This window comes from Chamaea fasciata, unplaced genomic scaffold (assembly GCF_029207755.1).
Source record: "Chamaea fasciata isolate MVZ Bird 193981 ecotype frontalis unplaced genomic scaffold, bChaFas1.0.hap1 SCAF_1, whole genome shotgun sequence".
Taxonomy (NCBI): domain Eukaryota; kingdom Metazoa; phylum Chordata; class Aves; order Passeriformes; family Sylviidae; genus Chamaea; species Chamaea fasciata.
This window is the reverse complement of record NW_027094086.1, coordinates 151,127,365-151,147,604: the sequence shown is the minus strand read 5'-3', so window position 1 is coordinate 151,147,604 and position 20,240 is coordinate 151,127,365. Positions and strand designations below refer to the sequence as shown.

General features: G+C 53.2%; 1 protein-coding gene across 4 annotated transcripts in view; it reads left to right on the top strand.

Annotated features, from left to right (window-relative positions):
* Positions 1–20,240, top strand: part of GJC2 (gap junction protein gamma 2) — a 37,982-nt gene that overhangs the window by 824 nt on the left and 16,918 nt on the right. The window contains exons 1-2 of one of the 4 annotated variants that reach the window (XR_010723601.1): positions 4,393–4,624; positions 10,103–12,596. The gene's annotated coding sequence lies outside the window, so the exon portion shown is untranslated. Of the gene's footprint in view, positions 1–2,470; positions 2,580–4,392; positions 4,625–8,719; positions 9,322–10,102; positions 12,597–20,240 lie in introns of those variants that run through there. The other 3 variants (XR_010723602.1, XM_066201969.1, XM_066201977.1) reach the window with 3 other exon arrangements.

Genomic DNA, 20,240 nt, shown 5'->3' with positions numbered 1-20,240 from the left:
AGTTGAGTGGGAGGATGGAATTTTCTTCCGAGCGTCCCGCGGCTCTGGATGCTCCAGGGATGCTCATAGGAGTTCTGCCCTGCCCGTCAGCTCCACGAGGCTGAGAGCGGCCCTGGCAGCTGGCTCAGGGTTTGGGCTGTGCCTGCCTTGCTGGGAGCTGTTATTTGGGTCAGCCACATCGACTGGACGTGCAACTGTGTCATCCCTGGAGAGCGCGGGACGCCGATCCATAAGCGCGGCCGGCTCCGGCCGGGATGGCACGCACGGCCCCGCCATCCTCACCCTGCTCAGCCCAAAACTCAGCAATCCGGTACAGGCTCCACTTTTTCCAACAGCAGCAGCTGTGACTCCGCTTGTCCCGGACATGGCTCCAGCCCTGTAAATAGCCAGAAGCCATCTGCAATTCCCATTGTGCCGTGGCAACTGGTACGGCCACCGGAACAACCGGATGCTTGTGGACTCGGGGATGTGTCCCCCTCCTGATCCTGATTCCTCTCTCTGGCCACAAAAAAGAGGGAGAACAGGATGGGTTTTTTCTGGATTTTGTTTTTCCCTATCTGCAGAGACGCAAGGGAGGTAGAAAAGGCAAAATTCTAGTATCCAGGTGGAGCTGGGCAAACATAAATAAATATATATATATTCCTCAATTCCCACACAGAGGGGCTTATTTTACTGAAGCCATGTGGGAATAAGACCCCTGGGAGCTGGGTCCAAGGGACACAGGGAAGGTGCCAAGTCATCAGCCCAGCGTTAATTTGGAGATATTCCCTGTAGGATCAGGGATTGCTGCTCCTGTTTGTGTCAAGTCTTGATGGAAAACAAAGTGTCTGTGTGGTGGGCGCTGAACTTTAGGTATAGCCTGGCTCCCTAATGTGGAGTCAGCATGAAGGTGATGGAAAAGACTCAAAAAGCCAAGAACAGTGCTCCAGTCACCACCAATGTGCTGACCTGGATATGCTGGGAATAGGATGAGAAAATAGAGGAGATTTATTATTTTTCCCAGTTGGAAGTGCAGGATACGTGAGCTGCATCCCTTGCTTTGAACATGATTGAGATCCTGTGATGCCTCCTGGATGTGGGGGCGAGGACTGGAGGGAGAAAACAGCACCCCAGTGCGGGTGGAGAGGGGAAACTGGTGCCACAGCCCAGAGCCGAGGGATAATCTCCCTCCTTGTCATGGGGTGAGTGCCTGTCAGGCTGTCCCCTGAGCAGGGAGGGGGACCTCACTCATTCCATCCATTTGGGCTCCCACTGCTCCTTCCTGCTGCAGCCCGTGGCTATCCCTCCTCTGAGCTGGGAACATCCCTCTGCTCCCTCCTCCAAGGGCTGCTGCACCCCCTGCCAGCGTCCCCAGGAGCAGCCTGGCTCCATCACAGCAGCGTTTCTATGTTTAATTTGCCTTTTTGTATCTTTTTTTAATACATAATGTTTTATTCACCCTGTGTGCCTTCCCAAGCACAGATGCTGCTGCTCCATGGGGTCATCCCACTGCAGCTTCACCCCACAGCGCTGCTGTGGTGGCATCTCTGGGATCTTTACTGGTTTTTTTGTTTTCTGAAATTCAGCCTGATCCCCTCTGTCCTATAAGGAAGACATTTCACTGGAGTTCTTGCAGCGGCTCCTGGTGTTTCCAAAGGCAGGCAGGATCTTCCCTTGTGCATTCTCACCACTGTGGCTGCCACAGATGTGCTGCCTCTCTGGGCCTTGGGTGCTCTGAGAATATCTTGGCTCTGTTTTCTCACCGCTTTCCCATTTAGGAGTTGTATTTATCAGTGAAGTCTCCCTGCTGAGCCTCCCCTTGTGCACGACATCCTCCAGCCCTGCCCATGCTCCCTGCATTTCCCAGAGAAGCTGCGACTGCTCCTGGATCCCTGGAAGTGTCCAAGGCCAGGCTGGATGGGACTTGGAGCACCCTGGGATAGTGGAAGGTGTCCCTGCCTGTGGCAGGGGGTGCAGCTGGGTGAGCTTTAAGGTCACTTCCAAGCCAGACCATTCTGGGATTTTAAGATTTCTCCAGCTCCTCAGTGTGCTCTTCCCCTGGAAGCAGCATCCAGATGGAAACTCCTGCAAGGATCCCAGCAAAATCTCCCTGGGACCATTCCTCTGTTTCATCAGTGAGCTGTGAACTCCCATTCTCAAGCCAACCCTCCCATCCCCTTTGTCCCCCCGATTTATTTCACCCAAGATCCTGGATTGCCACCCAAATTCCCTTCCTCTCCTGGAAGGAACCTCACCCCGAGTGCTGCTGTCGAGGCAAAACTGGGATCCAAACCAAACCCTCCTGCTCTTCTCCAAGTGGTGGTTCCAAGCCTTTTAGGAGCTCCCTGAGGAGCAGAAGCTTCTCCCTGCGCCACCACCCGCCTCGGGAGGGGACAATGGTGCCATTGAGAGGGGACAGTGACACGCTGCCGTATTGTGCCTGGCAGAGAGATGCCCGGGAATAATCAGCTCCTCCTTGGCTTTGTTGCAGGGCTGTGCTGGAGCTGCTGCTGCAGGGCTTCTCCCCACCCAGGGCTCCGGTTATGCGGTGAAGATCCGCAGCTCCACGAGCACCTTTTTTTTTTTCCTGGCTGTGAAAGGTACAGCGTGGGGGGGCTTTTGGTGGGGAGGGGAGGGATTGTGGATTTGGGAGCAAAAAGGATGTTCCTCACCCCAGGGATGCCGTGTCGCTGTTTCGTTGGTCCTTGTAATATGTTGTGTGTTTATTATATTTTATGTATTACACAAAGGCAGCGCTGAGAGCCGTGAAAATTATAATTTCTTCCTGTGCCTGCAAAATGTTTTGCTTTAAATAGCTGCGTAAGATACAGAAATCCAACCTCACCTGGGGTCTGGGCAATCCCTTAAAATTCGGATCCAGGATTTTGCTCGGAACTGTTTTATGCACGGCTGAATGAGAGTTTGCTCCGAGTCTGATACAGAGCGGGGCTGAGATTTTTTAGGAGCATACTTAAGGTTGTTTTCAAGCTGTGTAAATATAAAAAGGATTTCCCTATACATTTTCTGGTAAGGGTGTTTTCCTTGCCCAAAATTCCTTGAAATCCTTGGATTTGGGCTGAACTTTGGGCTTGTGACTGTCTCAAGGGCAGCAGCAGCTGCAGGAGCAAGTGCTGTGGTGATGCCTCCCTTCTCCCTCCTCCTCCTCCTCCATCCCTGGAGCATCCTAGGAGCTGATTTCCTCTGGAAAACTCCTTCTGGGAACACATAACCCCTGCACAGTCAGCCAGGCTGTTCCCAGCTTGTTCCTCCCCTAAAGCAGCTGGAGAGCAGAAACACACTTGAGAAATTAAATTAGAGGATGAAAACCTGACTCCCCCATCCCAGCTGTTCTGAGGAGCAAGGACAGCTCTTAAAATTTCCTTCAAACCAGGAAAAGCGAGTTATTTGGAGGAGTTTCACGTGGTGGGAGCTGCTTAACACATGCTGAGGGTCATGTATGTTTAAGAGATGAAGAGCCACGAGATTTTAAAGGTTCAGGGCCTTCTTCATGACCAAATTTGTTCAGTTTGGGGATTTTCTTTAACTGCAGCGAGTAAAACCTCACTGGTTTGGACTCCTGGAAGCCAAATCTCCCCTGACAACACGGGGCCTTTAAGGAAAACATCAATTTTTGTGAGGTCAGCCATAGAATCATGCGAGTTGGCAATGGGAAGGAACAGATGAGGACGTGCCAAAGGTTGTGGCCTCTGCATGGGGCAATTATTGAATCCCTGTTTGTGGGTTTGAGTAGGGGCAACATCCCCCCCTCTGCAGCAGAGATGTGCTCGGGGGGAAAAAATCCCTCTGGCAGAGAGCAGGAGGGGCTGGGGGAGGAGGAAAATGTCCCTCTGTCCCCTTCCAGCTGTTCTCCCTTCCAGCTGTTCTCCACACAGCAGGGAGATGCTTCCAGCTGTTCCCCCCACCCCACAAAACGGGGTTGGGAAGGGAGAACAGGGATGAAGAAGGGCAGGGATAGGAGCCTCTGGTCAATATAAAACATTAAAATACAAGATTTAGGCAACAGGCACTGCTTGGGGCATAAAAACTGTGGGGGAAAATGAAGTTTTTTGGCAGTGCTGAAGTGTTTCACTGTAGCTGTAAGGGCAGAGACTGCTTGTAGCCAACTTTCCACCAGGTTTGGAGCAGAAAGGAAAAGAAATCCCAAACAAGAAGGAAACATTTCTTATCCTGCTGCAGCACCTCCGCTTCCCGCCTCCCTCTCCTGCTCCAAGGAGCTCCTTTTGCTATTTTTAGCCCTGAACCCATCGACTATTTGAATAATTCTGGTGGTTTTTTTTTTTTTTTTTTTTGGTCCCATAAGCACCACTCTTGGCTCTGGAGTTATTCATCTCGCTCTCTCCTTTTTTTTTTTTTTTTTCCACGGCGATTTTTATGCGTGCTGAGAAGGAAAACCCGAAAAAAAAAAAAATAAAGGGAAGCCAAAAGGAATCCTTGCTGTCCCGGGGAACGCTGGGGTTGCAAATTCAAAGGAGCTTTCCCGTCTCCACGTCAGAGCCCGGTTTTGGCGGGGTGGGAGGGAGGACAGCGGCTCTGGGAGCGGCCGGAGAGCGATCCAGGATTCCAGGGATCCACAGCTGGCCAGGATGGGAGAGTTTTTGGGAAGGACTGAGCCCAGCGCTTCTCCGTATGTTACTTTCGTGTTTGTTTTGTTCTCTGTTCTCCCTCCTCCTCGTGTCGATGTTTTGCCGGTGGTTTTCAGCTTGGCTGGCTCCCAGCACTTCGCAGATCCCCTCCCCGTGCTGCAACTCTCCCCACTCTGCTCCCACCCTGCTCTTCCCTGCTCCTCGTTTTCTGCCTTTTCTCAGTTATTTGGGTGGGAAATGCGTTTGCTGAGGCTCAGTGTTCATGTGGTGCCTTTCCTGACGGGGTGAGAGACACGACATCCCTATTTGGCATCAGTTTGTGCACACTTCGCTGGCATGAATCATCCCCCGGCGCCCAGGGCATTGCAAATCCACGTCCGGGGAGTTGGGGATTAAACCAGCGGTGGTTTAGCTTTTTCCTCATGGAAAAAGGAAATAATTCTTCCCTGGGAAGGTGGGGAAGCCCTGGCAAAGGGTGCCCAGAGGATCTGTGGCTGCTCCTGGATCCCTGGAAGTGTCCAAGGCCAGGTTGGACAGGGCTTGGAGCAGCCTGGGATAGTGGAAGGTGTCCCTGCCCATGACAGGGTGGGATGGGATGATCCTTACGGTCCCTTCCCTCCCAAACCGTTCTGGGATTCTCTGAAACTCCTCTGTGCTCTGGGACCTCCTGGCCAGTCCCTATCCCAAACCTCCTCTTCCCTCAGACCACCCGAGCTCAGGGGAGGAACACCAGACTCTAATTTTCCTGCTGAGCCTGTCTTACATTCCTGAGGCTTCTACAAATCTGGGGATGTGGCACCCTCCTGGTTTTGGGATCATCAGCTTAGATCCCCCTGCTCCTGCATCATGAGCTGGGCTTTGAGGGCAGGCACAGCTGGAGAGCAGCACCCACTGGGGTTCATCCCAGCAGCAGGTGGGGATTTGCAGCTGGTGCCTCTAATCCATGAGAAGTTTCTCTTCTCTGTAAGGTGCTTTTGGCTTGTTTTAAAAATAAGGTCCAAGGCTCTTGGCACAGTTTTCATCTTCGCATCCCAAACACCTTGCAAAGGCTGTGTCCCCTCCTGTGCACCGGGGGAAACTGAGGCAGGGTGAGCCCATGGCTTGGCAGCACCTCCACCTGTGGGAGCGGAGCCTGCTCCTTGGTGACCTCCTCTTCTTGGCCAACCTTCCTTGAGAGAAAACTCTCTTTCCTTTGGCTGCCAAACACCCAGGATGCTGCCCTGGGGTGGGATCTCCAACCTGGATCCCTCATCCCCACTTCAGGGTCCTCAGACGAACCTCAGGTGGAGATGCTGTTGCATTTCCACAGCTTTTAATTGTCCCATCCTTTAAAATAAAGAATAATCTTCCCCATAGCTGATGGGTGACCATGAGTTCTGTCCCTTCTACCTCCAGATCTCTGCAGATTTAGTTGCAGCCAAAGGATTTCCTGGAGAGAGGGGCTGGAAGGAGCTCCTGACCCTCCCTGTTCATGAGGTGGTCTGGGAGGGAATTCCTTTCTCCATCCTAAAAAGCCTTTCCCATCTATCCCAAGCACAGCAGCTTGGCTGAATGAATTTAAGCTCTGCTTGATGCCAGAGAGCTGTGTCCTCTACTGGTGGGAGGTGAGCAAACATTCCCATCCCCCAAAGGGGAAACAGAGTCCATTAAATCCTGGGAAGCCACAGGCACCTTCTCCTCCCACCCAAATTTCCTTGGAATGCCACAGGAGGGCCACCTGCCCTGTGTCCAGAGCTTCCTTAGAAAGTCAGAGGGAGGAAATCCCAGCATAACCCAGCTCCAGACAATGGGAACAATCCATGAGGCAGATGAGGAATCTGCACCTGGTGCTCCTCCTGCAAGCTGGGAGAGCCATTTCTGAGACAATCCTTGGATTTTGTCCAAGACCAAAACACCAGGAGGGTTTTTTTGTGTGTGTGTGTGTCATAAGGAAACCCCTCCTTCCCCAGCAATCTGAGATGGTGTGCACCATATTCCTCAATGATCCCTGTGCTGGGGAGAACCCTCTTCTCCTGTAATTTATGGCCTGGTTGGAGTTCTTCCACCCAGTGTCCATCCCAGCATCCCAAGAGTCAGTTTTAAGGCTGCACAGCTCCCTTTGACCCGCTCTGTCCCTTGGAAATTGTGGTGACCAGCCATGAAAATCCACGTGGTTTCTGCTCCTGCCTGCCAGCAGAAGGGAAGATAAAGGAGGTTTTGTGGGATTTCTGCACGTCACTGTTGCAACCTGGGGCTGCGGCAGCAGAAGACAGAAAATTGTTACAAAAGGAGGAGCCCCATCCTCTAAATTAATTAAGGCACATGAGAATAAACTTTGCTGGAGCAATTTATCTCCCATTTTTTGGTGCTGTGGGTTGTCCCACTGTTCCTCTGGCTGCATCCTCAGAAGGTGAGGATCCCATGTCCCACCCTCAGGTGTCCTGAGCTGTCCTCAAGGAGTGAAGTGACTTTTTAAGCACAACCCAAGCCCTCGAGCAGGTCAGAGTTGCTCCTCTAAGAGCTGCACACTGTCTTCTGCAGTCGGACTTTTTGCTCCTTCTCCATCCTCTGGGGAAGATGCCAACTTTTCCTGGCTACCAGTGGGTGTGCAGGTGTGGGAAATGCTGAGGGCGAGTGGTGCAATCCCAGGACAGCAGAGGCTGAAGGTCCCTCAGGAGGTGCAGCTGCCGCCAGCTCCCCATGCCAGTGTTTGTCAGGGAGACTTTTATTCCCTATCCAGCTGAAATTCTTCTGGCTGCATCTCGTCCTTCCGTGGCCTATTTTTTGGGGTGTCTGTGAGGACCCCCTACAGAGCAGCACTGCTCCCCACCAAAAAAACCTGTCAGGTCCCATCACCCTGATCGTTAATGACACTCCACAGCCTCGTCATCCCTGGGAGATGCCACCACCAGCTGGGACCTGTCAGCACCAGGGGGGTGACAGGGTGGCACCAGCTGCTCCACAGGAGCCAGGACGGTGCTGAGGTCACCAGACCCTATTTTCTGAGGGGTTTACACCCAGCGTCCCCATTTCCTCAGAGATCAGGTCCGTTTCGGCAGAGCGAGGATTGAGGGAGCTCGGCACCTCCCGAGGCTGTTTCTGCTTGGCTTTGTTATTTCTGATCCTTTTTAACACCCTCCTAAACTGCCCCGGAGCTGTGGAAGTGTCTGCTTGGTGTGAAGCGCCTCTCCAACACAGGGCGGGGGCCAGCGAGCCCCTGATGGCACCACCAGTGGGATGGAAAGGGGCAAAATCACGGGAAAACAGCCCAGAAATGGGGCTCGGAGCGAGGCATCACTCCCAGCCCAGCCCTGAGCATCTCTGGGTGCTTCCATCCCTTCTCTTGTGTCACCCGCTGGATCAAGGCAGAGTTAATCCACCCCACGACCCCAAATACTGTTCCCTACCCCTTCCAGCCCCACAGAACACCCGCCGCATCCGGAAGCCTCTGCTTCGGAAACCTGAAGCCGGTTCAAACATGAACCCGAGCCAAATTCCTCCAGGCACGTTTTTATCATCCTTTTTTTTTTTTTTTTTTTTTTTTTCTTTTGTCTGTGTGTGTGTAGGTTTTTTTTTCTTTTTTTTTTTTTTTTTTTGTTTTTTTGTTTTTTTTTTTTGTTTTTTTTTTTTTTTTTGTTTTTTTTTTTTTTTGTTTTGTTTTTTTGTTTTTTTTTTTTTTTTTCCTGCCGGTGACAATGGATTTGCTCAGGGCTCTGCCCAGCCCTTTCCTCTGCGCTGCCAGACAGAAATAGTTAACCAGGTTGGCTTAAGAAATTAATGTCCTCGTTTCCTTTTCCCGGGCAGGCGGCTCCCCCCGTCTCCCCCTTGCCCGTGTCTCCGCTCGGAGCCCCGGGGAGGAGCCGCTCTCCGGGGCCGTGATGCGAGGGCAGACGATGTCTCTGTGACCCGGTGGCCCGTGCCAGCCCTGCCAGGTGCCCCGGGGCTTTTCTGCAGCGCTTCGCTCGCTCTCCGCCTGCGATCGGTGCGCGGGCAGCACCTCGTGGCTCCGGGGGAGATGGGAGCCAGCGCCGGCTCTGCAGCTCGCAGTCAAAACAGATCAAGCTGATAATAAAAAAAAAAAAAAAAAAAAAAAAAAAAAAAAAAAAAAAAAAAAAAAAAAAAAAAAAAAAAAAAAAAAAAAAAAAAAAAAAAGCGGTGCTGGAGAAGAGGAGGGGAGGAGAGAGAGAGGGAAAAGATGATGCCACGGGCGTCGCGAAGCAATCCCTCCTGTGGACACAACCTCGGTTGATACCGTGGCTCCTCCTGGGAGTTGTGGTTGGATCCCCCAGGAAAGGGGAGACCACCAGGGTCAGGACCCTCAGAGCCCACGGGGTGTGACAGGGACATCCCGGGCTGCTTTGGGGAGGTGTTTAGGGTCAGCCCAGATGCCACAACCCGTTAGTTCTGCCGGGGCTCCGGGGAGGGCTGATGGCTCCCGGGTACTCCAGCTGCTCGGGAGGAGCCTCTCCTGCGAGGGCATCCAGAGGAAAGCTGCCTCTCTCGGGGCTTTGTTGCATGCTTGGCTTGGCTTGGTGGGAGGTGGTCGCTCTCGGGCTTGCAGAATCCCCGGACAAAGCATTTTCCGTGCCGCGGGGCCGCGGGGAGAACGGGTGAGATCAGCCGTAGCTTCAGCGCCTGCTTGGATGGAGGCGGAGGTTCGCGGAGGATGGAGGCTGGGGAGCGCTGGCCTGCTGGAGCATGAGACATCCCTGCCCGGGGCACGGAGACCTGCCCGGCGTCCCGGGGGGAGTGCAGAGAGGTGAGGAGCTCCAGCCGGGGAGCAAAGCTCTGCCGGGAATCCCCGGGCCCGGGGGATGGACCGTGTGCCGCCGGGATTTTGGGAGAAGGGAGGATTTCTGCGCCCTCTCCTTCGCCCCCAACCTGGGGGATGACCTGGGGCTGGTCTTTCTGTGGGTGGGACCCAGGGCAAAATGAGCAGGGCTGGGGCTGCTCCAGACCTGCCCCTGTTCGCCTCCTGGGGCTGCCACAGGGCTTGGACAAAGCTGTTTTCTGAAAATCAGGGAAAACTCTGATGGCAAATGCGAGGTTTGATCTCAAGGTCAGGGTGAGCTGAGGGGGCTCCTGAAGCTGCTGTGTGGGATAACCTCACTGCTGGTTGTTACAGCACAGAGGGATACCCTGGAAAACAGAAGGAGAGGGACGCGGCCAGCTCAGAGGAGCAGCTTTCTGCAAGGAATTCTGTTTATAAGGGCAAACACATGCGAGGTTTCGTGCGCTGGCCAGGACACGTGTGGGCGTGGAGCTCCTTTATTTATTCCTCCATCAGCGGAGCTCTCCCGGAGCTGCCGAGGTTGGGAGGATGAGGAGGAGGAAGCTCAGCTCCGGGCGGCTGCTTTCTCGCAAGCTTTCACCCTGCTTGTCTCCTCCCTGCCTCCCGGATCTCGTGGCTGCAGAGCCTCCTGGCAGCCCCACGGCACTTTTTTTTTTTTTTTTTTTAGCCATTCCAGAGAATTTGAGCAGTTCTAGCGAAGGCGAGCTCTGATTTATAGCGAGTGTTTTTATGGTGTTTATGTTGGCAGGCTGGAGTTTATGTTCGGTTTGAAATGTTCGCCGGAGCCTTTTATCGCCGGGGCTGAAAAACAACAGAGCGCTGATGAAAAGTCCGGTGCTAATTGGAGAGGGGCTGATTTAGGGCTGGGGCTGCAAAATTCCCGGCTCCTGCTTGGCTCCCAGGGGGGGCTGCTGCTGCCTGCAGTCCCCGCGGGGGAGGAGAGAGGATTTCATCCATCAGCGAGGTGGGATCCGTCCAGGTTGAGCCGTTTTGCCACTGGAGGTCACATCTGGCACTGAGAGGGACAGACCGTGGTGCCTCGGGCTCCTGTCCCTGCTCACAGCCTGACAGAACAAGATGATCAGCAGATGCAAGAGGCTTCAGCTTGGGGGGGAAAAAAAAAAAAAAAACCAAACCAGTTGCTTAAATATGGTGTTGTTGGGTTTTTTTTAATAACCCAGAGCACACTCTGATGTGGGGCAGCACCTTGTGCTGGTGTTGGAAATGCAGCTTGTTTTCCATCCCATCACTCCTCTCCCCATGTCTTTGTAGGATCTCAGTGTCCCAGCTCAGGTTTTGGTGAAATCAGTGTCTTGGTGAGATCCCATCATCATCTGTGGGGTTTGGAGTGATTGAACCTCACGAGCCCCTCACAAGGAACAACCTCCTGCTCTTCATTTTCCACTGGATTATCCCTCTCCCATTAGTCCTGCAGAATCAGTCTGAGAGTAGGAAGCTTTTTCAGGCGCCAGCAATGGGTCATCTTGGAGCACAGGGAAGGAATTTATCCATCTGCCATAAGAAACCTACTTTAAAATCAACTCCTGATCCCTCCAGTCGTGTCCACCTTCCCTTCCCCAGCATCACAGGTGCTGAGGAGAAGTGGGTGATCCATGGGGTGCGAGCAGCACCTTGGTGTGGGATGGGGAACCCTTGAGGGCAGTTTAAAATGCAGAATAGCAGGAAAGAGTCACAGGGGGATACCACATCTTGGGCAGGGTGTCCTTCGGGTCTCCTGGTTCCTGAGGGCAGGTGGTGGAATCCAGAGGAGTGGAGAGAAGAGCTGGAGACTGAGATGAGTCCCAGCCCAGCCCTTGGATGTCAGGCAGGTCACGGAATCCCAGAATGGTTCTGGTTGGAAGGGCCCTTGTTGTTCCAACCCCCTGCCACGGGCAGGGACACCTTCCACTGTCCCAGGCTGCCCCAAGCCCTGCCCAACCTGGCCTGGGACACTTCCAGGGATGGAGCAGCCACAGCTCCTCTGGGCACCCTGTGCTCAGCTCCAAGAAGGGGCGACCACCCAATTTTGGACAGTGAAATCCCACCCAAGTGTCCTAAAACCAGTCTTGGAGGATCCCACAGGGATTTTATCCTCTTGAGGAGACCATGGCACATGGTCCTGCCTCCACATCACCCCACAGTTGCTCCATACCCCTGCAACCCTTTTCCCAGAAACATCTACTGGGACTCCCCTGCCAGGCAAAAGGGCACTTCACTCCAGGACAGTTGTTTAGGAAAGGTCCTGGCTGGCATTAGGCACTTCAGTAGATGTTTCCTGTTGGATGGATCCTAATAAGGAGGGAGGGCAAGAAAGGCACAGCATTACAAGCACATCTACGTGCCTCTGGCCTAGTCACACAGACAAGAAAATTTAAGGAATTTTGTTCAAAGTGTTTTAGTGAAGCAGAGAACTTTCTATTTTAAGAGATTTCTGATATCTCTCAGCCTGCATTGAATCACACAGATTCTAAAAAGAAAAAAAAAAAAAGACACAAAAGCAACAAATCCCCCAGTTCTGCTACTGGCAATAAAATTTTGGCTGACACATGTGAGCCTCTATTAACCCGTGGCCCTGTGAACGTGCTGCTCGGGGACAAACCTTACAGTAGGAGAGTCCATCCTGCTGTTATTCTTTGTAATGGGAAGAAAAAAAACCCAAAAAACCTCAGCCAAAACAAATATTTGGAGGAAAGGCAGGGGCTGCCTGGAGGGAGCGACTCGGGCAGGAATGCTCCTGCCACCGGGCAGGAGGTGACATCATCCAGATTCCTTCGCTGAGGAATGCAGGATTTGGTCTTCCCTGCCAGTAATTGCTTTTCAAAAACAGACCTGCCCAGGGAAGCAGATTTCACCCAGCCCCTTCCATTGCACGGCAGAGAGGCGGAATGTTCCCAAATCCCCTTCTTGTCCCTAGCTTAACGGGGACGTTGCATGGAGAGGCAGGGTCTGTCCCAAAACTGGTCATCTCCCAGACTGCAAGTGAAAGAATCCAAAATTCCAAAAGTGGGAGCTGGACAGAAATCTGGGCAGGGAGAGCTGGTGGGACAGAAATGACTTTTTGGGGCTGGCCAGGATGGGGCAGGTGATGGACTGGGGGTGTGTGGGGACCTCTGTGCTGGGCACACCTTACGGAGAGCTGCAGGAGGAGCCCATGGTGACCTCCAGGGTGACCTCCAGGGTGACCTCCATGGTAACCTCTGTGGTGACCCCATTTTCTCAGTCCTATGAAGCCCAGTGACCACACCAGGTGTTTTTGAATGTAGAACTTCAGTGGGTGACTGGAGAGTGTTGGACTTGATGGTCCTTGTAGATCCCTTCCAGCCTGGATGTTCTCTGGTTCTGTCTATGGCTGGAAGAGGTGCTGAGGTGCAGAGCATTCTGGCCAACCTGCTGACACCTGGCTCGATCCAGAGCAGGGACTGTGCCCCTGTGCTGGCACTGCTGGGACACCTTGAATTCTGTGTCCATGTTTGGGCCCCTCATGACAAGAAGGACACTGAGAGTCTGGAGCACCAAGAGAGGCTGAGGGAGCTGGGAAGGAGCTGGAGAATCCCTGAGGGAGCTGGGAAAGGAGTTGGAGAATCCCTGAGGGAGCTGGGAAAGGGGCTCAGCCTGGAGAAAAGGAGGCTCAGGGGGGACCTTGTGGCTCTGCACAACTCCCTGACAGGAGGGGACAGCTGGGGGGGTCGGGCTCTGCTCCCAGGGAACAGGGACAGGAGGAGAGGAACGGCCTCAAGCTGTACCAGGTGAGGTGTAGATTGGATATTAGGGAAAATTTCTCCCCTGAAAGGGTGGTCAGGCATTGGAAGGGGTGGCCCAGGGCAGTGGTGGAGTCACCATCCCTGAAAGTGTTCAAACACACGTTGAGGTGGCACTTGGGGACATGGTTTGAGGTGAACACAGCAGTGCTGGGTTAATGGTTGGACTTGATGACCTTAGAGCTCATTTCCAACCTTAACGACCCTTAATGATTAGTCTGGCAGGGCTAATTCAGCAAGGCCACCCTACTATGAAGCTTTTGACTTCTCCCTTGGGTTGAACATTCCAAATCCCATCTCCAGTGCCTTGAGCTTGCAGCCCTCCACCCCTGGCTCCACAAACACCTCTGGAAATGGATGTCAGCAGCACTTCCAGCAGCAGCAGAGGGGTCAGTTCCTGTGGGATGGAGGCTGCTGCCCTCATTTCAATAGGTGGAACTAGGTGTAGTTCGGCTGCCCCCGTTACCAGTCCAACGGGGTGATTTAGTGCCTGCAGAGGCCCGAAATATTTTGCTCTCAGTGCCTGACAGAGGATGGCTGGCAGGAAACGAGCTCCAAGGCAGGGCAGGGCTTTGCTGGTCCTCTTATTTTCCACCAGGTTTTTGGAAATTCTTGGCAATGAAACGGTGAGCAGAAAAGAAGGGCTCCGGCCAAAGGAGGAATCCCACTCGGTCAGCGGGATTTTTGGAAAGGGTGGGGTGAGGAGCTCTGAGCGGGCAGCAGCAGGACAAGGGCTGGATCTGCCCTGCTGGGGTTGAGGGATGTGGTGCCAGGTGTTCCTGCTCACTTTGGGGGCCAGCAGCACAAGTGAAAACAGTGGGGATGGACACAGAGAGAGGTCTGGGGTGGTGATATGGAGTTTTGTCGGGGCAGAACAGGCACATCCATACAGGAGGTAATGATCCAGCTGGTTGGGATCAGGTCCCACATGGGACAGGGTAACAGTGCCATGGGAGAAACATCCTGGGCTTGGTTTGGATATTGTCCCCCACCAGGCAAGTCCCTTCCCATGTCATATCTCAGCCACCCTCCATCCCAGGGCTGTGTCTGGTGCTGACAATCCCCGTTTGCAGGGCTCTCACAGCTCAAGAGGAGACAAAAACTGTATTTCCCTTGTTCTCTTTGGGAGGTGGGGGGGAAATCACAGAATCCTATGGCGTGGGTTGGAAGGGACGTTAAGGATCATCTGGTTCCCAAAAGGAGAATGCAGGCACCAGTCCCGTTACTTGGCACAGGCTGAGCGAGCACTCCACCACCAGAGCTAATCCCCTGTGTGACACAGGGGTGGGACAGGGAATAAAGGGCATGAAATGGGGATCTCCTGCTCATTTCTGCCTGGAGTCACCCTCGAGGCAGCACAGAGCTGGCCAAGCAGCACTGACATGAGCTCCAGAGGATTCCAGTGGAGGCTCCAAAGGCTTTGAGGTCAGTAGAGACCAAAAAACAGCCAGGAAAAAAAAAGATGACAGTGGGTGCAGATCTGCTTTTAAATAACACAGGGAAGCTGAGAGACTCCGTATTTATCACAGCTCAGTGAGTCAGGTGCCACCAGTCAGGTGTGGGACTGCTCCTCTGGCTCCAGGCCCCTCAGCAGGACATGATTGTGGGGGTTTGGTTCATGTTGTTTCTTCAAGTTTCTCAGAAACACAGACGGTGGTGTGGTTTCTTAATTATTTCTGTCTGGAGGCTGAAGGGAGGATGACTTGGAGAGGAAGGGAGAGAAAGAACCAGAGATGGAAAGAGTGAATTTTCAAGAAGAGCCTTCCACCACTTCATCTCCTTTCCTCAGCTTCTGGTAATGGCCACGGTCAGTGACTGCAGCTTTTCCCTCTAGAAAATTCTCAGGGGGTTTCCTGGAATATTGAAATGTGGCGGGCTGAGTGCCCAGCCAGTGACCACCACAGCAAAGAGGATGGACCTGAGCTGAGCAGCAACAAACCGAGACATGTCCCAAAAGCTGCCTGGAGGTCAGAGACTCTGGCTTGGCATTTTTAAGGTCTATTTATCACCAAGTGAAGGAGAATAAGAGGGTTTTTGGGGTTCTTTTTGGGGTTTTTTTTTGGTTTTGTTTTTGGTTTTTTTTGTTTGTTTGTTTTTTGTTTTTTTGGTTTTTTGGGTTTTGTTTTGTTTTGTTTTGTTTTTTTGTTTTTCTCTTAAATTCCCTCTTTCCACAGCATTTTCTGTGCTGTTTTCCTCTTTAAACTTAGCAGAGGAGGCTGAGCCAGCCCTGGGCTGGCAGAAAGTGTGGAACAAATGCGAGCACCAGTCTGGGAGCCTGGGAAGGGGCTCGCTGCACGTCATGCAGGGATTTTGGTATTACTGTGAATTAAACCATGACTGCAACATCCTCTGTGTCCCATCCCCAGCCTCACAGTGGAGCTTCAGGCACCCCTGCCTGGGAACCAGACAAATTCCCCAGGGGTGCCTGCCCTGGCAGCAGGAGCTCCCCTCTTCCCGGGGGCGGTGGAGGGTTTGGTGTGAGCAGGGCAGGGCTCACCTGAACTGTTCATTTCTCAAGCAAAACCTGCACCCACGGGCCTGGTGCTCCCTTGGAAAGATCTCTGCATTCAGGACCAAGCTGAAAACAAAGACAGAGCCCTCATCTCACCCTTGTCTCAGGCTGTGGATCACAGAATCACAGAATCACCAGGTTGGAAGAGACTTTCAAGATCATCAAGTCCAACCATAACACCTCAATGAAATCATGGCACCGAGTGCCACATCCAGCCTTTCTTTAAACACATCCAGGGATGGTGACCCCACCACCTCCCCGGGCAGACTATTCCAGTATTTAATCACTCTTTCCATGAAAAACTTTTTCCTGATATCCAACCTATATTTGCCTTGATGCAGCCTGAGGCTGTGTCCTCTTGTTCTGTCAGTTTTTGCTTGGAGAAAGAGACCAACCCCCACCTGAGCACAGCCACCTTTCAGGGAGCTGTAGAGAGTGATCAGGTCACCTCTGAGTCTCCTTTTCTCCAGGATAAACAACCCCAGCTCCCTCAGCCGTTCCTCACAGGGTTTGTGTTCCAAGTCCTTCACCAGCCTCATTGCCTCCTCTGGACACACTCAAGTGTCTCAATGTCCTTCCTAAATCAGCCCTGAGCACGGGAGCGTTGCTGGCTCAGGCCCTCAGCCACAAGCTGCAGTTTCCCCTGTGTAACAGCCATGGAAGGGCTGTCCACCCCCTCCTCCTCCTCCATCTTCCTGCCTTCCCCTTCCGCCTCAACGTGCTCATTCATGAAAAATTCCCCAGTTGGATGGACGTGGGGAGAGGAATTGATGTTGGCGCGTTTCTTCCCGCACGCCGGCCAAGGGAGGTCGTGGGCTCAGAGGGATTTAATCTTTGTTTTCGCAGCTGGGTTCCATATTATCCTTTCTTCTCTCCAGCTTTTTATTGCTGCTCGTTCCCCGGAGCAACCTGTTGGGAAGCAGAGTGTGTGTGTGCTCATGTGGAGCACAACCTGCTGTGGCCACCCGAGGGGCAGCGAGCGGTGCTGTCCCCACCAGGACTGGTGACATCCCCAGGGGTGCCCAGGACAGGATGAGGAGCCAAAAACATGAGTTCCACCTCAACATGTGGAAAAACTTCTTCCCATGGAGGGTGGCAGAGCTCTGGAACAGCTGCCCAGGGAGGGCATGGAGTCTCCCTCTCTGGAGACATCCCAAACCCACCTGGATGAGTTCCTGTGTCCTCCTGAGCTCCAGGTGACCCTGCCTTGGCAGGGGGGTTGGACTGGGTGATCTCCAGAGGTCCCTTCCAACCACAACAACTCCGGGATTCTGTGATTCCATGACCTGCACAGCCCCATGTGTTCATTAAGGATTGAGGCTGGAAGGAATTATGTTCTCCTGCAGTGGGGCCATGCAATGGATCCTTTTTGGGGAGGGAGGGAGGAAGGTGCCATCCCATAATGGTCCCCTGAGGACACCTGGCTGCAGCCCAGATTTCCTGGCTCCTTTTATCCCGACACAGTGTGGGGTGAAGGCAGCTGGGCAGCAGGAACCAGCTTGGTCCATCCCTTGGTAGGACAGGGCAGGGGGCAAGGTCGGGAGCCTTGGCCTGGAGAATGATGGGATCACAGCAAACCCTCGGGATCATGGTCCCAACCTGGTCACACCACGAGTTTGGGGACTGCCCTAGGGTTTGGTGAAGGTGGGGCATGGATTGGTGGTGTGGTGTAGGGTTTGGTGGAGTTGGTGTAGGTTTGGGGATGTTGGGGGTACTTTTTCATGGTGCTGGTGTAGGCTTGGTGGTGCTGGTATAGGTTTAGAGATGCCAGTGTAGGCTTGGTGGTGTGGTGTAGGTTTTGGTGCTGCTGGTGTAGGGTTTGGGGATGCTGCTATAGGTTTGGTGGTGTGGTGTGGGTTTGGTGGTGCAGGGTAGATTTCTGTGGTGCTGCTGTAGGGTTGGTGGTGCTGGTAGAGGTTGAGTGGTGCCAGTGTAGATTTGGTGGTATAGGGTAGATTTTTGTGGTGCTGCTGTAGGCTTTGGTGCTGCTGGTGTAGGTTTAGTGGTGCCAGTGCAGGTTTAATGGTGTGGTGTAGATTTCTGTGGTGCTGGTGTAGGGTTTGGTGCTGTGCTGTGGGGTTTGCCGCTGCTGGTGCAGGGTTTGGGGATGCTGTTATAGGTTTGGTGGTATAGGGTAGATTTTCGTGGCGCTGGTGTAGGGTTGGTGGTGCTGGTATAGGTTTAGTGGTGCCAGTGTAGGTTTGGTGGTGTGGTGTAGGTTTTTGTGGTGCTGGTGTAGGGTTTGGTGCTGCTGGTGCAGGGTTTGGTCTGTGCTGTGGGGTTTGGCCAGCAGGCAGGTGTGGGCTCATGCCCACTGTGGTGGAAGGGGTGGAGAAGGTGCTGCTGGAGCCCCTCTGGATGCCCAAAGGGCTCCAGCACTGCAGATCTCCGGATCTTTGCTCTGAGCAGCAGCGTGGCCCAGGGCCAGCTGGCACAGCTCCATTCCCACCCGGCTGCCAGCCTGGGGGCACCTTCCCCAGGCCACTGTCCCACTCCTGAGGGGACAGAGGGACCCTGGTCCAACACCCCTCCAAAGGGATGGAGCTTTGGGGCTGGACAGACACGTGCTGTCCCTTCTTGGCACGGGGCACCCGGAGCTGTCCAGATGTGAGGCAGGAGCTGCTGACCTGCAGCGTCAGCGGGTGGGGGCCACCTATGTAAACACATCCAGGAATGTCCCTGTCCCTGTTCCACCCCCTGCTCTCCTCTGGATCAGACCTTCAGCAGACCAGGAGCTGCAGCCCTCGCCGATGCTCCATCCCGGAGCCCCGGGAAGGTACCGTGCCTATGGCCCAGCCCTGGCCTCTCCTCTGGGCATTTCTCTCTCATCCTCCTCTCTGCACGTAAACCTGGCTGTGTCATTGAGTCTGTGGGTAATTACCTGAGGGGTTGTTAATTATTTGCTGCTGATATTGGTGTAATGAGATATCTCGGTGGGCAGAGTAGGAACCTGCCCTGGTTCGTGCTGGGAGCCCGGCCAGAAGGGTAGGAAAGCACTTGTGGAAATAACGTTTCCTTTTTTCCCCCCTTATTTTCTGTTGTGTTTGTTATCTAAAAACAGCTGGCAAGAGCACATCCAACCCATTTGCTGCCTTATTTCTCATGCTCGAGTCTCTGTCTTCCCTTTTAAGTACATTTAGGTCTAATTAGTAATGGGGAAATGAGCCACAAAGTCACATCTAAGTGTCTTGGACTATTGCTTTGGCATTTTCCTTCTTGTCTTCATAGAATCCCAGAATGGTTTGGGTTGGAAGAGATCTTAAAGATCACCTCATTCTAGCCCCCTTCCACTATCCCAGGCTGCTCCAAGCCCCATCCAGCCTGGTCTGGAACAGCTCCAGGGATGGATGGGGAAGGCACAGCCTCTCTGGGCAACTTCTTCTTGTCTTCAATATAATTTTAAAGTTGCTGTTGAGTTTCTTTACCGTAAAGATTTTGTTACCATAAAGAAAATCTGGTGTCCAGGTGTCCAGGGCTGTGCTCAGGAGGACATTTTGATGATTTGAGGTGGCAAGTGTGCAGCAGGTTTATTTGGGAAGGGCACAGGGGTGGGTTTATATGGTTGAGAGAAGGGTTTGACAGCTGTTGCCAGCCCTTTTCCCTGTTTGCACAACACTTGGATCATGGAGCAGCCTGTTACGGCTCTGTCTGACCTGCCAAGTCAGAGGCTTCTCCAAAGCCAAAAGATTGGGAAATAGATAAAACAGATATCCCAGGAACGAGTGCTGGAATCTGCAGAAAGGTTTGGTATTTCAGATATTACGGTTTGAGTAAGATTTTTGTCTTTTCTCACAAGTCCTGCTTCACCTTAGCTCCTGCAAGCAGAGCCCCTGTGGTGGGTGACGGCTTTGAGAGACCAGAGGGATGAGAGAGAACCTCTCCTGTGGGGAAAGACTGGAGAATTGGGATTGTTCAGCCTGGAGACGAGAAGGCTTCAAGGTGACCTTGGAGCCCTCCCTTGTGGCTGAAGGGGCTCCAAGAGAGCTGGAGAGGGATTTTAGACAAGGGATGGAGGGACAGGACAAGGGGGAATGGCTTTAAATTGGTACAGAGTAGCTTTAGATGAGATATTAGGAATACATTCTTCCCTGTGAGGGTGGGGAGGCCCTGGCAAAGGTTCCCAGAGAAGCTGTGGCTGCCCCTGGATCCCTGGAAGTGTCCAAGAGCAGGTTGGATGGGGCTTGGAGCACCCTGGGACAGTGGAAAGTGTCCCTGTCCATGGCAGGGGGTTGGAACAAGGTGGGCTTTGAGATCCCTTCCATCCCAAACCCCTCTGGGATTCTGTGATTCCATTCGTGGCAGAGCAGGCTGCAGAGTGTGACTCAGCACCCTGGGAAGACGACACACCACAGCAGGACCTTGACGCTGCTCTCAAGCACAGCAGCTGCTCCAAATGACCCCCAGGTGGTCTTTAACCACCTCAGAGCTGTTAAAGTTGTTCAGAGCAGCAAGACACGAGCTCTGCCCCAAGGATGGTGCAGGACAGGGCAGTCTCAGTGCTCCCAGGGTCTGGCCAGGGCAGTACAAGGGAATATCCTGAGAACCAGGCAGAGCAGGGACCTGATGCAAATACCTGGGCTAGGTCCTGTGGGTCCTGTTCCTGGGCAAATTTATGG